The following is a 17,813-nucleotide window of genomic DNA, read 5'->3' on the forward strand; positions in this document are numbered from 1 at the left end:
CTGTGTTTCAAATGAGGGGTGGGCGTGTCCCTGCCAGAAGCACAGTAGGAGGGGGACAGCCAATCACAGCCCTGCAGTCACACAAGCACAGACAGGCTTCAGTTCCCTATCAGGTCCTGCTAGCTGCTGATTGGTTCCTGTCCTACAGTGCAGTGAGCTGAGTGCACAGCCTGGGAATTCAGGGAGCAGCAAGTGGAAGAGAAGGGAGGGATTATTAGGGTTTTTGCAGAAATATTCAATAAATCAGCCTGAAACACTACTTCTTTAAGCACATTTCTTCTATATTTAATTCTGAAATCTGACATGGGGCTAGACATATTTTCCACAGTTTCCCAGCTGCCCCCAGTCATGTGACTTGTGCTCTGATACACTTCAGTCACTCTTTACTGCTGTACTGCAAGTTGGAGTGATATCACCCCCTAAATTTTATATCGTAGAGTGAATCATTTGCAGTGTAATTTAGAAACAAGAACTACAGCATGAAAATCATGACAGAATCCCTTTCAATGTATTGTCCAAAATAAACCCTCCACACCTCCATCTCTTATAGCTTAACTCCATGGGGAGCAGTGTGAGCTCTGGCGGCACCTGGTAGGGTCACCTTTCCATCAATGATGACTCCCCTTCATCCCACCAATCAGTAAACAGTAACCTTCCTCCCCAGTAGGCGGCACTTGGACTGAGCTAGCACCATCACGTAGTCTCTTACATAAAAATATTTTTTATTATAAACATTAAGATCTGTAATGTACAATAAATGTTTATATGTCCAACAGTGAGATTTTGGTTTTCCATCACTTCCACTACTACTAGGAGTAGAGTTGAAAAAAATGTTTATGGTTAGCACAAAACACGTGCTACACACAAGTCTCTCGCACCACAGCACCGGGCAGACTATCCGATGGCAGGAGTCTCTCTGGGCAATGATCGGGGGGCATGGGGGGCTACTACCAATGAGTTCCACAGCCGACAGATCCGACATACACAGCATTGCTAACATGATCCAAGCAGCTGTAATGCAATTCCAGGTACAACATGAAGCTGAAGGGTAGAACAATGTGGTCTTTTCGCTGTCTGTCCTGTTTCTTCTGTATTGCCGTCACTTCTTGGTGACCTTCATTAGCTTGTGCTTTGGGGGGGCCCATTTCAGGTTGAGAGAGTCAACTGTGGGAAAACAATCCCGTGAATACTATGAACAATGTTATAAAAGTAACATAGTAAGTTAGGTTGAAAAAAATAAATATGTTTTAAGTCTGTATATAACCTGCCTAACTGCCAGTTGATCCAGAGGAAGGCGAAAAACCCTCAGAATCCTCTCCAATTTGCCTCAGAGGGGGAAAAATTCCTTCCTGACTCCAAGGGGCAAATTCACTAACCGGCGAAAATTCGTCAGCGCTGGCTTCGCGCACATCGCAACACAAATTCTAAATTAAAACTAAATTCGCCTGGACAACGCTAATTCACGAAGATCTGAAGTTGCACACAGGGTACTGAACTCTGGCAAAGTTACACTAGCGAAAATATGCTCAGCAGTTTGAAGTGACGCTAGTGTTGGCTAATTTGCATACGGCGGGAAGTTAAAGTACAATGGACGTATATGTTGCAGCAAATACATTACACTACACAAGCCCAGGGAAGCTTAATAAAATAAAGTTATTATATATGAGCCCAGTGTATAGTTTATGTGCCGTATGTTAGGAAATGTTGGGGGGGAAGGAGGGTACCCCAAAAAAAAAATTTCAGCCTATCACCCTGTAAAAGAGAAAAGTCACCAGCGTTTTTTGGGACTTAGAAAAATGTTCAACTTTTTTTTGAGGAACTCCTATCTACTATATTGGCAAGTCTGGCGCAAGAGGTAACGGTCAGTAAAATCAAAAACTTAGTGAATTTGCGTAGTAATGGTCTTTCTCCAGACCGAAAATTCGCCTGGCGTTAGAGTGCGAAGTTGCGCCAGTGCCTTTTCGCCAGTGTTTGCCACTTCGCCCTTTAGTAAATTTCCCCCCAAAATGTAACTTGGACCATTCCCTGGATCAACTTGTACTATGAGCTATCTCCCATATCCCTGTATTCCCTCACTTGCTAAACACCATCCAACCCCTTCTTATACCTATCTAATGTATCAGCCTGTACCCCTGATTCCCTTCCCAGCTCTCCCTGTAACACTCCTTTCCCTCCTCTAATCTCATTGGCTCCCTCCTGTCTGCTGGGAGGAGCTACTGGTGAATAAAGCATCCGACCCTTCCTTGTACCTATCTAATGTATCAGCCTGTACCACTGATTCACTTCCCAGCTCTCCCTGTAACACCCCTTTCCCTCCTCTAATCTCATTGGCTCCCTCCTGTCTGCTGGGACGAGCTACTGGTGAATAAAGCATCCGACCCTTCCTTGTACCTATCTAATGTATCAGCCTGTACCACTGATTCACTTCCCAGCTCTCCCTGTAACACCCCTTTCCCTCCTCTAATCTCATTGGCTCCCTTCTGTCTGCTGGGAGGAGCTACTGGTGAATAAAGCATCCAACCCTTCCTTGTACCTATCTAATGTATCAGCCTGTACCACTGATTCACTTCCCAGCTCTCCCTGTAACACCCCTTTCCCTCCTCTAATCTCATTGGCTCCCTCCTGTCTGCTGGGACGAGCTACTGGTGAATAAAGCATCCGACCCTTCCTTGTACCTATCTAATGTATCAGCCTGTACCACTGATTCACTTCCCAGCTCTCCCTGTAACACCCCTTTCCCTCATCTAATCTCATTGGCTCCCTCCTGTCTGCTGGGAGGAGCTACTGGTGAATAATGCATCCGACCCTTCCTTATACCTATCTAATGTATCAGCCTGTACCCCTGATTCACTTCCCAGCTCTCCCTGTAACACCCCTTTCCCTCCTCTAATCTCATTGGCTCCCTCCTGTCTGCTGGGAGGAGCTACTGGTGAATAAAGCATCCGACCCTTCCTTATACCTATCTAATGTATCAGCCTGTACCCCTGATTCACTTCCCAGCTCTCCCTGTAACACCCCTTTCCCTCCTCTAATCTCATTGGCTCCCTCCTGTCTGCTGGGGGAGCTACTGGTGAATAAAGCATCCGACCCTTCCTTATACCTATCTAATGTATCAGCCTGTACCACTGATTCAGGGAGACAATTCCACATCTTCACAGCTCTGAACCTCTTTTCTTCTAATCAGAATGTACTTTCGTCTGCTGGAAAAGCAATTGCAGAGATACCAAAATTGTACAGGTGAATTCCAGAAGCTGTTTCGCCCTGCCCCCAAAGCCTGGTTTTCAGATCCGGCACTTGCTACAGATTTCTAGTTGTGACAGTTACACTTCCCTATAAAGTGAAACGCTGCTGGGAATAGTAGTACAACAACGTGAACGAAATAATCCACCCATGCATGACATCACTAGTCTTCTAACTGGCCCACTGATTTTGTCTCTCGCCTGTGATTGGTGGCTTCTTATACTGGGCGCTCTTCAGATGCTCCTCCACCAGTTTGGGTGTAACGCAGATAACGTGCTGTCCCTTCCAGTATTTCACCATGTTCAGCGACTGTAAGGTGCCGATGATGTCATTCTGGGTAATGCTGGTCATGTGACTATGAGGCAAGTATATACGATGTACTTATCAGTATACACCGTGTGCTTATCCACAGGTAAGTTACCCACCCTCCTCCTAAACTCACCTGAGATCCTTGATGGAGAGCGTCCCGCGGAAATCACGCAGGATCTCCAGCAGGACCCAAGACCAGTAACTGCGACAGCTGAGCTTGCCCAGGTCAGACAGGGGCTTCTCAGGCGACCCCACGGTGTTCTCCAGCTTGGAGAGTTCATAACCTGCACAGTATGTGGGAGACTTAGTGCTGGCGGGGAACATTCTTACAATTACACTTGTACGTGGAGCAACATGTGGCACTTACTGAAAGCAATGAGGAACTTCCCATAGCCACGCCTCTGCTATGGAGGGAGGGTTAATATACAAGCCACGTTATTTCCATCCGGCGACTCCTTCTCCTGGGATTCAAATCAAAAATATATTAAATAGACGGACACAAATACTAGGGAGAGTCAGAGACCTAAAAATATCATTATAAGCATCAAACTACCCTTTATTAGTGATGGGTGCCGGCGTTAATTTCCGATTTTCTCGTGAAAATGTCAGAATTTCACGATTTTTTTGTGAAACTTTACGAATTCACAGTAAATTTTTTCAGGAATTTTTTAAAAAAAACAAAAAAAAACATGTTTTCCCATGACAGTATCTCTTTAAGTAACATCTATGAGGCTGCTGGAGCTCAATCATCGTACCTTGGAAAAGTATCCCACAATATGAGCTCCTTGTCGGTCCACCTCTGTCAAAATGTAAAACACAAACGGTTCCACGTCAAAGTACAAGGTTTTGTGGTCAAGAAAGAGCTTGGCAAAGAGACAGAGGTTCTGACAATAGATCTTGTGGTCTTTTCCATCCACCTCATACACAGAGATATTGCCTTTTCGGTAAATCTCCTTCCCTGGGGGTTGTCGCCACTGACACAGTCCCTGTGAGAAAGAGAATAAAAAACAGTCCTGGTGTTACTGGAACAGAACGGTTTATTATGAGCACAATGCAGAGGGTGGTTATTTCACATCACACACGTGTCAGTGATTCCATAAGGTACAGTCACTGAGAAAGGAGAGACAGGTGGGATCTTACCAAGTGGTATCGATAGCTCTTTTCAAACTTCATGTATTTCAGGCAATATTCACACACTCAGAGCTTCGGCTGCTTCCCATAATCCTCCGGAAATGGAGAGAAGTACCAGGCGTCGATCTCATAATTGCCAATGTGGATCTTGTCCACGTATTTGATTTTCGTTATCTGGAATTGAAGGAGGAAAATCATCAGTGGGTGCTGATATTTGGCCCATGTAATGACCTCATGCTACACAAACCAAACAAACTTTGTTCACACCCTGTAGCTCCACGAGTTAAACCACTTAATTACGCAGAGCTTTGGGTACTATACTGTGAGTAACAATACTACGGTATTTCCAGCTGGCTGCTGCTCTATGTGCAGGGCTCTGATATGGGTATTCTAATCACAACACACAAGAAACGGTCTGTTGTTGGGCTACAACGGAATTCTATTCTATTCACAGAAATATTCTAGAACATTATGGTGGCAGTTTGCTCATACGCACTTTCAGCATCACTTACTGCTTCATGCTCCTTCTCCAGGGCAGCGGTGGTGGGATCCATTTCTGCATATGTCTGCAAAAGAGAAACGCCAGTTAAGAGTCTCAGAAGCTGACAGCCAGTCAAGGAAAATGCTTCAAACGAAATCAAACGGATTCTGCCTTAAGGAACAATGAAACTCTGAGTGTCATTTAACTGGCAGTTGCTGGGAATAAAATAAAAGAAAAAAAAGTTCACTTATCCACGTCATGACAGAAAAGAGTTAAAATCCTATGTTATTCGCCTGGGCGAAGCGTCTTGCCTTTTGCACATGGTTGATCTCATCGTGTTTCCTCTTCTGATTTCGGGTGATCTTTCTTTCCGGCTGCTCAGACAGTTCGTTTAGGTACTGGTCTGTGTTTTTCTGAACAGCGTCTTTCACGGTCTTGGTCAGGGCCAGTCTGTTCTTGTCCACCCATTCGTCCAGCCGCCGGTTACCTGCGCAGAAGGAGAACGACACCAGCAGGGTTTACGATTACTTTCCTAGTGCCAGTGGGGAGGCAGGAGAAATCATGATGAAGATGTGAGAGACCAATGCAGGTAACAATATGCAGCAATTAGCTGGTTCTTACATCCCACGTAATGCACATAATACTCCTCCCGACCCTCCTGCTCGTTTAGGCGAGACTGGATCACTTCTGCGGAATCTGCGTGGGAGACAAGGGATGATGTATGATACACGTATGACCTATTCCTGACACAGAATTATAGACACTCAAACATCTATTCAGACACGTGTTTATGAGCAGTACAAAGAGTATCAGCAGACAGGCTAATTGCACCTTCATATGTCTGGCCTGATATTCGGATAACTGCCCACACCCAGGCCAACTCCACAGACCCAGGCACCAATACAACATAAAGAAAAGTATCTCACGCCAAGTGTTATCCGCTCGTCGGCACAGGTAGGTCTCCCCGATCTCCACCGTCACTTCCTGATCCCTCCCGCCCCCACTAGAAGCGCAGGTCTCTCCTCCAGACACAGTCTCTTCATCCTCCTCTTCTTTAATAGCCGACCTGTGGTCAAGCCCATCTTCCTGCGAGAGGAGAGAACTCTGCTGGTTCTCATTCAGGGGGCTGGCGAGATTTCTCTGTTCCTCTGCAGACATGTCCTCCATCACAATCTACTGGGAGAGGAAGAGAAGCAAAGGGATGAGTCAACACTGAATGTAGAGGAGGAAAATGTAGAGGAAAAAATGTAGAGGAAAATGTAAAATGTAGAGGAAAATGCAGAGGGAAATGTAGAAGAAAATGTAGAAGAAAATACAGAGGGAAATGTAAAATGTAGAGGAAAATGTAGAGGAACATGTAGAGGAAAATGCAGAGGGAAATTCAGAGAAAATGTAGAAGAAAATGTAGAGTAAAATGTAGAGGAAACTGTAGAGGAAATGTAAAATGTAGAGGAAACTGTAGAGCAAACTGTAGCGGAAACTGTAGAGCAAACTGTAGAGGAAAAATGTAGAGGGAAATGTAGGGGAAAATGCAAAGGGAAATGTAGAGGGAAATGTAGAGGAAAATGTAGAAGGAAATGTAGAGGGAAATGTAGAGGGAAATGTAGAGGGAAATGCAGAGGAAAATGCAGAGGGAAATGTAGAGGGAAATGTAGAGGGAAATGTAGAGGAAAATGCAGAGGAAATATAGAAGAAATGTAGAGGAAAATGTAGCGGAAAATGCAGAGGAAATATAGAAGAAATGTAGAGGAAAATGTAGCGGAAAATGCAGAGGGAAATGTAGAGGAAAAAGTATCGGAAATGTAGAGGAAAATGTACAGGAAAACGCAGAGGAAACTGTAGAAGGAAATGTAGAGGAAAATGTAAAATGTAGAGGAAACTGTAGAGGAAAATGTACAGGAAAATGTACAGGAAAACGTAGAGGAAACTGTAGAGGAAAATGTAAAATGTAGAGGAAACTGTAGAGGAAATGTAGAGGAAAATGTACAGGAAAACATAGAGGAAACTGTAGAGGAAAATGTAAAATGTAGAGGAAACTGTAGAGGAAAATGTAAAATGTAGAGGAAACTGTAGAGGGAAATGTAAAACGTAGAGGAAACTGTAGAGGAAAATGTACAGGAAAACGTAGAGGAAACTGTAGAGGAAAATGTAAAATGTAGAGGAAACTGTAGAGGAAATGTAGAGGAAAATGTACAGGAAAACATAGAGGAAACTGTAGAGGAAAATGTAAAATGTAGAGGAAACTGTAGAGGAAAATGTAAAATGTAGAGGAAACTGTAGAGGGAAATGTAAAATGTAGAGGAAACTGTAGAGGGAAATGTAAAATGTAGAGGAAACTGTAGAAGGAAATGTAAAATGTAGAGGAAACTGTAGAGGAAAATGTAAAATGTAGAGGAAACTGTAGAGGAAAATGTAGAGGAAACTGTAGAGGAAAATGTAAAATGTAGAGGAAACTGTAGAGAGAAATGTAGAGGAAACTGTAGAGAGAAATGTAGAGGAAACTGTAGAGAGAAATGTAGAGGAAACTGTAGAGGAAAATGTACAGGAAAACGTAGAGGAAACTGTAGAGGAAAATGTAAAATGTAGAGGAAACTGTAGAGGAAACTGTAGAGGAAAATGTAAAATGTAGAGGAAACTGTAGAGGGAAATGTAAAACGTAGAGGAAACTGTAGAGGAAAATGTACAGGAAAACGTAGAGGAAACTGTAGAGGAAAATGTAAAATGTAGAGGAAACTGTAGAGGAAATGTAGAGGAAAATGTACAGGAAAACATAGAGGAAACTGTAGAGGAAAATGTAAAATGTAGAGGAAACTGTAGAGGAAAATGTAAAATGTAGAGGAAACTGTAGAGGGAAATGTAAAATGTAGAGGAAACTGTAGAGGGAAATGTAAAATGTAGAGGAAACTGTAGAAGGAAATGTAAAATGTAGAGGAAACTGTAGAGGAAAATGTAAAATGTAGAGGAAACTGTAGAGGAAAATGTAGAGGAAACTGTAGAGGAAAATGTAAAATGTAGAGGAAACTGTAGAGAGAAATGTAGAGGAAACTGTAGAGAGAAATGTAGAGGAAACTGTAGAGAGAAATGTAGAGGAAACTGTAGAGGAAAATGTACAGGAAAACGTAGAGGAAACTGTAGAGGAAAATGTAAAATGTAGAGGAAACTGTAGAGGAAACTGTAGAGGAAAATGTAAAATGTAGAGGAAACTGTAGAGGAAAATGTAGAGGAAACTGTAGAGGAAAATGTAAAATGTAGAGGAAACTGTAGAGGAAAATGTAGAGGAAACTGTAGAGGAAAATGTAAAATGTAGAGGAAACTGTAGAGGAAAATGTAAAATGTAGAGGAAACTGTAGAGGAAAATGTAGAGGAAACTGTAGAGGAAAATGTAAAATGTAGAGGAAACTGTAGAGGGAAATGTAAAATGTAGAGGAAACTGTAGAGGGAAATGTAAAATGTAGAGGAAACTGTAGAAGGAAATGTAAAATGTAGAGGAAACTGTAGAGGAAAATGTAAAATGTAGAGGAAACTGTAGAGGAAAATGTAGAGGAAAATGTACAGGAAAACATAGAGGGAAAATGTAGAGGGAAATGTAGGGGAAAATGCAAAGGGAAATGTAGAGGGAAATGTAGAGGAAAATGTAGAAGGAAATGTAGAGGGAAATGTAGAGGGAAATGTAGAGGGAAATGCAGAGGAAAATGCAGAGGGAAATGTAGAGGGAAATGTAGAGGGAAATGTAGAGGAAAATGCAGAGGAAATATAGAAGAAATGTAGAGGAAAATGTAGCGGAAAATGCAGAGGAAATATAGAAGAAATGTAGAGGAAAATGTAGCGGAAAATGCAGAGGGAAATGTAGAGGAAAAAGTATCGGAAATGTAGAGGAAAATGTACAGGAAAACGCAGAGGAAACTGTAGAAGGAAATGTAGAGGAAAATGTAAAATGTAGAGGAAACTGTAGAGGAAAATGTACAGGAAAATGTACAGGAAAACGTAGAGGAAACTGTAGAGGAAAATGTAAAATGTAGAGGAAACTGTAGAGGAAATGTAGAGGAAAATGTACAGGAAAACATAGAGGAAACTGTAGAGGAAAATGTAAAATGTAGAGGAAACTGTAGAGGAAAATGTAAAATGTAGAGGAAACTGTAGAGGGAAATGTAAAACGTAGAGGAAACTGTAGAGGAAAATGTACAGGAAAACGTAGAGGAAACTGTAGAGGAAAATGTAAAATGTAGAGGAAACTGTAGAGGAAATGTAGAGGAAAATGTACAGGAAAACATAGAGGAAACTGTAGAGGAAAATGTAAAATGTAGAGGAAACTGTAGAGGAAAATGTAAAATGTAGAGGAAACTGTAGAGGGAAATGTAAAATGTAGAGGAAACTGTAGAGGGAAATGTAAAATGTAGAGGAAACTGTTGAAGGAAATGTAAAATGTAGAGGAAACTGTAGAGGAAAATGTAAAATGTAGAGGAAACTGTAGAGGAAAATGTAGAGGAAACTGTAGAGGAAAATGTAAAATGTAGAGGAAACTGTAGAGAGAAATGTAGAGGAAACTGTAGAGAGAAATGTAGAGGAAACTGTAGAGAGAAATGTAGAGGAAACTGTAGAGGAAAATGTACAGGAAAACGTAGAGGAAACTGTAGAGGAAAATGTAAAATGTAGAGGAAACTGTAGAGGAAACTGTAGAGGAAAATGTAAAATGTAGAGGAAACTGTAGAGGAAAATGTAGAGGAAACTGTAGAGGAAAATGTAAAATCTAGAGGAAACTGTAGAGGAAAATGTAGAGGAAACTGTAGAGGAAAATGTAAAATGTAGAGGAAACTGTAGAGGAAAATGTAAAATGTAGAGGAAACTGTAGAGGAAAATGTAGAGGAAACTGTAGAGGAAAATGTAAAATGTAGAGGAAACTGTAGAGGGAAATGTAAAATGTAGAGGAAACTGTAGAGGGAAATGTAAAATGTAGAGGAAACTGTAGAAGGAAATGTAAAATGTAGAGGAAACTGTAGAGGAAAATGTAAAATGTAGAGGAAACTGTAGAGGAAAATGTAGAGGAAACTGTAGAGGAAACTGTAGAGGAAAATGTAAAATGTAGAGGAAACTGTAGAGAGAAATGTAGAGGAAACTGTAGAGAGAAATGTAGAGGAAAATGTAGAGGAAACTGTAGAGGAAAATGTAAAATGTAGAGGAAACTGTAGAGAGAAATGTAGAGGAAACTGTAGAGGAAAATGTACAGGAAAACGTAGAGGAAACTGTAGAGGAAAATGTAAAATGTAGAGGAAACTGTAGAGGAAACTGTAGAGGAAAATGTAAAATGTAGAGGAAACTGTAGAGGAAAATGTAGAGGAAACTGTAGAGGAAAATGTAAAATCTAGAGGAAACTGTAGAGGAAAATGTAGAGGAAACTGTAGAGGAAAATGTAAAATGTAGAGGAAACTGTAGAGGAAAATGTAAAATGTAGAGGAAACTGTAGAGGAAAATGTAGAGGAAACTGTAGAGGAAAATGTAAAATGTAGAGGAAACTGTAGAGGGAAATGTAAAATGTAGAGGAAACTGTAGAGGAAAATGTAAAATGTAGAGGAAACTGTAGAGGAAAATGTAGAGGAAACTGTAGAGGAAAATGTAAAATGTAGAGGAAACTGTAGAGAGAAATGTAGAGGAAACTGTAGAGAGAAATGTAGAGGAAAATGTAGAGGAAACTGTAGAGGAAAATGTAAAATGTAGAGGAAACTGTAGAGAGAAATGTAGAGGAAACTGTAGAGGAAAATGTACAGGAAAACGTAGAGGAAACTGTAGAGGAAAATGTAAAATGTAGAGGAAACTGTAGAGGAAACTGTAGAGGAAAATGTAAAATGTAGAGGAAACTGTAGAGGAAAATGTAGAGGAAACTGTAGAGGAAAATGTAAAATGTAGAGGAAACTGTAGAGGAAAATGTAGAGGAAACTGTAGAGGAAAATGTAAAATGTAGAGGAAACTGTAGAGGGAAATGTAAAATGTAGAGGAAACTGTAGAGGAAAATGTAGAGGAAACTGTAGAGGAAAATGTAAAATGTAGAGGAAACTGTAGAGGGAAATGTAAAATGTAGAGGAAACTGTAGAGGAAAATGTAAAATGTAGAGGAAACTGTAGAGGAAAATGTAGAGGAAACTGTAGAGGAAAATGTAAAATGTAGAGGAAACTGTAGAGGGAAATGTAAAATGTAGAGGAAACTGTAGAGGAAAATGTAAATGTAGAGGAAACTGTAGAGGAAAATGTAGAGGAAACTGTAGAGGAAAATGTAAAATGTAGAGGAAACTGTAGAGAGAAATGTAGAGGAAACTGTAGAGAGAAATGTAGAGGAAAATGTAGAGGAAACTGTAGAGGAAAATGTAAAATGTAGAGGAAACTGTAGAGAGAAATGTAGAGGAAACTGTAGAGGAAAATGTACAGGAAAACGTAGAGGAAACTGTAGAGGAAAATGTAAAATGTAGAGGAAACTGTAGAGGAAACTGTAGAGGAAAATGTAAAATGTAGAGGAAACTGTAGAGGAAAATGTAGAGGAAACTGTAGAGGAAAATGTAAAATGTAGAGGAAACTGTAGAGGAAAATGTAGAGGAAACTGTAGAGGAAAATGTAAAATGTAGAGGAAACTGTAGAGGGAAATGTAAAATGTAGAGGAAACTGTAGAGGAAAATGTAGAGGAAACTGTAGAGGAAAATGTAAAATGTAGAGGAAACTGTAGAGGGAAATGTAAAATGTAGAGGAAACTGTAGAGGAAAATGTAAAATGTAGAGGAAACTGTAGAGGAAAATGTAGAGGAAACTGTAGAGGAAAATGTAAAATGTAGAGGAAACTGTAGAGGGAAATGTAAAATGTAGAGGAAACTGTAGAGGAAAATGTAAAATGTAGAGGAAACTGTAGAGGAAAATGTAGAGGAAACTGTAGAGGAAAATGTAAAATGTAGAGGAAACTGTAGAGAGAAATGTAGAGGAAACTGTAGAGAGAAATGTAGAGGAAACTGTAGAGGAAAATGTACAGGAAAACGTAGAGGAAACTGTAGAGGAAAATGTAAAATGTAGAGGAAACTGTAGAGGAAACTGTAGAGGAAAATGTAAAATGTAGAGGAAACTGTAGAGGGAAATGTAAAACGTAGAGGAAACTGTAGAGGAAAATGTACAGGAAAACGTAGAGGAAACTGTAGAGGAAAATGTAAAATGTAGAGGAAACTGTAGAGGAAATGTAGAGGAAAATGTACAGGAAAACATAGAGGAAACTGTAGAGGAAAATGTAAAATGTAGAGGAAACTGTAGAGGAAAATGTAAAATGTAGAGGAAACTGTAGAGGGAAATGTAAAATGTAGAGGAAACTGTAGAGGGAAATGTAAAATGTAGAGGAAACTGTAGAAGGAAATGTAAAATGTAGAGGAAACTGTAGAGGAAAATGTAAAATGTAGAGGAAACTGTAGAGGAAAATGTAGAGGAAACTGTAGAGGAAAATGTAAAATGTAGAGGAAACTGTAGAGAGAAATGTAGAGGAAACTGTAGAGAGAAATGTAGAGGAAACTGTAGAGAGAAATGTAGAGGAAACTGTAGAGGAAAATGTACAGGAAAACGTAGAGGAAACTGTAGAGGAAAATGTAAAATGTAGAGGAAACTGTAGAGGAAACTGTAGAGGAAAATGTAAAATGTAGAGGAAACTGTAGAGGAAAATGTAGAGGAAACTGTAGAGGAAAATGTAAAATCTAGAGGAAACTGTAGAGGAAAATGTAGAGGAAACTGTAGAGGAAAATGTAAAATGTAGAGGAAACTGTAGAGGAAAATGTAAAATGTAGAGGAAACTGTAGAGGAAAATGTAGAGGAAACTGTAGAGGAAAATGTAAAATGTAGAGGAAACTGTAGAGGGAAATGTAAAATGTAGAGGAAACTGTAGAGGGAAATGTAAAATGTAGAGGAAACTGTAGAAGGAAATGTAAAATGTAGAGGAAACTGTAGAGGAAAATGTAAAATGTAGAGGAAACTGTAGAGGAAAATGTAGAGGAAAATGTACAGGAAAACATAGAGGGAAAATGTAGAGGGAAATGTAGGGGAAAATGCAAAGGGAAATGTAGAGGGAAATGTAGAGGAAAATGTAGAAGGAAATGTAGAGGGAAATGTAGAGGGAAATGTAGAGGGAAATGCAGAGGAAAATGCAGAGGGAAATGTAGAGGGAAATGTAGAGGGAAATGTAGAGGAAAATGCAGAGGAAATATAGAAGAAATGTAGAGGAAAATGTAGCGGAAAATGCAGAGGAAATATAGAAGAAATGTAGAGGAAAATGTAGCGGAAAATGCAGAGGGAAATGTAGAGGAAAAAGTATCGGAAATGTAGAGGAAAATGTACAGGAAAACGCAGAGGAAACTGTAGAAGGAAATGTAGAGGAAAATGTAAAATGTAGAGGAAACTGTAGAGGAAAATGTACAGGAAAATGTACAGGAAAACGTAGAGGAAACTGTAGAGGAAAATGTAAAATGTAGAGGAAACTGTAGAGGAAATGTAGAGGAAAATGTACAGGAAAACATAGAGGAAACTGTAGAGGAAAATGTAAAATGTAGAGGAAACTGTAGAGGAAAATGTAAAATGTAGAGGAAACTGTAGAGGGAAATGTAAAACGTAGAGGAAACTGTAGAGGAAAATGTACAGGAAAACGTAGAGGAAACTGTAGAGGAAAATGTAAAATGTAGAGGAAACTGTAGAGGAAATGTAGAGGAAAATGTACAGGAAAACATAGAGGAAACTGTAGAGGAAAATGTAAAATGTAGAGGAAACTGTAGAGGAAAATGTAAAATGTAGAGGAAACTGTAGAGGGAAATGTAAAATGTAGAGGAAACTGTAGAGGGAAATGTAAAATGTAGAGGAAACTGTTGAAGGAAATGTAAAATGTAGAGGAAACTGTAGAGGAAAATGTAAAATGTAGAGGAAACTGTAGAGGAAAATGTAGAGGAAACTGTAGAGGAAAATGTAAAATGTAGAGGAAACTGTAGAGAGAAATGTAGAGGAAACTGTAGAGAGAAATGTAGAGGAAACTGTAGAGAGAAATGTAGAGGAAACTGTAGAGGAAAATGTACAGGAAAACGTAGAGGAAACTGTAGAGGAAAATGTAAAATGTAGAGGAAACTGTAGAGGAAACTGTAGAGGAAAATGTAAAATGTAGAGGAAACTGTAGAGGAAAATGTAGAGGAAACTGTAGAGGAAAATGTAAAATCTAGAGGAAACTGTAGAGGAAAATGTAGAGGAAACTGTAGAGGAAAATGTAAAATGTAGAGGAAACTGTAGAGGAAAATGTAAAATGTAGAGGAAACTGTAGAGGAAAATGTAGAGGAAACTGTAGAGGAAAATGTAAAATGTAGAGGAAACTGTAGAGGGAAATGTAAAATGTAGAGGAAACTGTAGAGGGAAATGTAAAATGTAGAGGAAACTGTAGAAGGAAATGTAAAATGTAGAGGAAACTGTAGAGGAAAATGTAAAATGTAGAGGAAACTGTAGAGGAAAATGTAGAGGAAACTGTAGAGGAAACTGTAGAGGAAAATGTAAAATGTAGAGGAAACTGTAGAGAGAAATGTAGAGGAAACTGTAGAGAGAAATGTAGAGGAAAATGTAGAGGAAACTGTAGAGGAAAATGTAAAATGTAGAGGAAACTGTAGAGAGAAATGTAGAGGAAACTGTAGAGGAAAATGTACAGGAAAACGTAGAGGAAACTGTAGAGGAAAATGTAAAATGTAGAGGAAACTGTAGAGGAAACTGTAGAGGAAAATGTAAAATGTAGAGGAAACTGTAGAGGAAAATGTAGAGGAAACTGTAGAGGAAAATGTAAAATCTAGAGGAAACTGTAGAGGAAAATGTAGAGGAAACTGTAGAGGAAAATGTAAAATGTAGAGGAAACTGTAGAGGAAAATGTAAAATGTAGAGGAAACTGTAGAGGAAAATGTAGAGGAAACTGTAGAGGAAAATGTAAAATGTAGAGGAAACTGTAGAGGGAAATGTAAAATGTAGAGGAAACTGTAGAGGAAAATGTAAAATGTAGAGGAAACTGTAGAGGAAAATGTAGAGGAAACTGTAGAGGAAAATGTAAAATGTAGAGGAAACTGTAGAGAGAAATGTAGAGGAAACTGTAGAGAGAAATGTAGAGGAAAATGTAGAGGAAACTGTAGAGGAAAATGTAAAATGTAGAGGAAACTGTAGAGAGAAATGTAGAGGAAACTGTAGAGGAAAATGTACAGGAAAACGTAGAGGAAACTGTAGAGGAAAATGTAAAATGTAGAGGAAACTGTAGAGGAAACTGTAGAGGAAAATGTAAAATGTAGAGGAAACTGTAGAGGAAAATGTAGAGGAAACTGTAGAGGAAAATGTAAAATGTAGAGGAAACTGTAGAGGAAAATGTAGAGGAAACTGTAGAGGAAAATGTAAAATGTAGAGGAAACTGTAGAGGGAAATGTAAAATGTAGAGGAAACTGTAGAGGAAAATGTAGAGGAAACTGTAGAGGAAAATGTAAAATGTAGAGGAAACTGTAGAGGGAAATGTAAAATGTAGAGGAAACTGTAGAGGAAAATGTAAAATGTAGAGGAAACTGTAGAGGAAAATGTAGAGGAAACTGTAGAGGAAAATGTAAAATGTAGAGGAAACTGTAGAGGGAAATGTAAAATGTAGAGGAAACTGTAGAGGAAAATGTAAAATGTAGAGGAAACTGTAGAGGAAAATGTAGAGGAAACTGTAGAGGAAAATGTAAAATGTAGAGGAAACTGTAGAGAGAAATGTAGAGGAAACTGTAGAGAGAAATGTAGAGGAAAATGTAGAGGAAACTGTAGAGGAAAATGTAAAATGTAGAGGAAACTGTAGAGAGAAATGTAGAGGAAACTGTAGAGGAAAATGTACAGGAAAACGTAGAGGAAACTGTAGAGGAAAATGTAAAATGTAGAGGAAACTGTAGAGGAAACTGTAGAGGAAAATGTAAAATGTAGAGGAAACTGTAGAGGAAAATGTAGAGGAAACTGTAGAGGAAAATGTAAAATGTAGAGGAAACTGTAGAGGAAAATGTAGAGGAAACTGTAGAGGAAAATGTAAATGTAGAGGAAACTGTAGAGGGAAATGTAAAATTGTAGAGGAAACTGTAGAGGAAAATGTAGAGGAAACTGTAGAGGAAAATGTAAAATGTAGAGGAAACTGTAGAGGGAAATGTAAAATGTAGAGGAAACTGTAGAGGAAAATGTAAAATGTAGAGGAAACTGTAGAGGAAAATGTAGAGGAAACTGTAGAGGAAAATGTAAAATGTAGAGGAAACTGTAGAGGGAAATGTAAAATGTAGAGGAAACTGTAGAGGAAAATGTAAAATGTAGAGGAAACTGTAGAGGAAAATGTAGAGGAAACTGTAGAGGAAAATGTAAAATGTAGAGGAAACTGTAGAGAGAAATGTAGAGGAAACTGTAGAGAGAAATGTAGAGGAAAATGTAGAGGAAACTGTAGAGGAAAATGTAAAATGTAGAGGAAACTGTAGAGAGAAATGTAGAGGAAACTGTAGAGGAAAATGTACAGGAAAACGTAGAGGAAACTGTAGAGGAAAATGTAAAATGTAGAGGAAACTGTAGAGGAAACTGTAGAGGAAAATGTAAAATGTAGAGGAAACTGTAGAGGAAACTGTAGAGGAAAATGTAAAATGTAGAGGAAACTGTAGAGGGAAATGTAAAATGTAGAGGAAACTGTAGAGGAAAATGTAAAATGTAGAGGAAACTAGAGGAAAATGTAAAATGTAGAGGAAACTGTAGAGGAAAATGTAGAGGAAACTGTAGAGGAAAATGTAAAATGTAGAGGAAACTGTAGAGGGAAATGTAAAACGTGGAGGAAACTGTAGAGGAAAATGTAAAATGTAGAGGAAACTGTAGAGGAAAATGTAGAGGAAACGTAGAGGAAAGTGTAGAGCAAATGAGGACAGAGGCCTTACAGCTTTGTTTATATAGAGGGCAGTGCCAATGCTTCTTATTATTGGGGTTACAGCCCCACACTATAAATAAAGCCCCTCAGGGACAGAGACAAACAGCCCCTAGTGGTAACAAGAGTAAAGGCGTGTGAGCAGCTCTGTTTTCCTTCCCACACACTGACATAAACAAACACTACAGGGATTTACCTTACTATCACGTGACTTGCGTTGGCGCTTTATTAGTACGTCACGGAAGCGAAACAGACCACACAGGGCTCAGGGGTGTGAGTACAGACCAGGGCGTGATCGCTGCCGCTATTTTGCCCGAAACGAATCTGTACAAACGTATATCTGCTAGGATACACCAGCTCTCCCGTAACACACACAAGCCTGAAAGTACGTCACCCCTTCACAGTCACGTGACCGCCGCGACGGTTTAAAATCACGTGATCTCGCCCCAACGGCCATCTTACTTAAAGGCAGTTTCCCTTTAGCCTTTGAGATCACAACCCAGGCACCAGTAAAAGTGTTCTCTGCCCGAGTGTGTAGGGCACTGTAACTGTATCTCACTCGCTAGCGGTTCTTTGTTTCGCCATTTGTTTCCTTTGCTGTTACTATGCCCGGTTATACGAGACACAGAGTTCATTGGACACTAACAAACTGACTGACGGCTCAGATTCACACGAGTTTGACAGTAAATCTAAGCCCCGCCTTCCGTGGAGACCCATTAGATTATTAC

At 39.5% G+C, this 17,813-nt stretch overlaps 1 pseudogene; it reads right to left on the reverse strand.

Annotated features, from left to right (window-relative positions):
* Window positions 1–705: 705 nt before the first annotated feature.
* LOC108705284 lies at window positions 706–17,802 on the reverse strand (annotated as a pseudogene).
* Between the last annotated feature and the right edge of the window lie 11 nt (window positions 17,803–17,813).

This window comes from Xenopus laevis, chromosome 9_10S (genome assembly GCF_017654675.1).
Source record: "Xenopus laevis strain J_2021 chromosome 9_10S, Xenopus_laevis_v10.1, whole genome shotgun sequence".
Lineage (NCBI taxonomy): Eukaryota > Metazoa > Chordata > Amphibia > Anura > Pipidae > Xenopus > Xenopus laevis.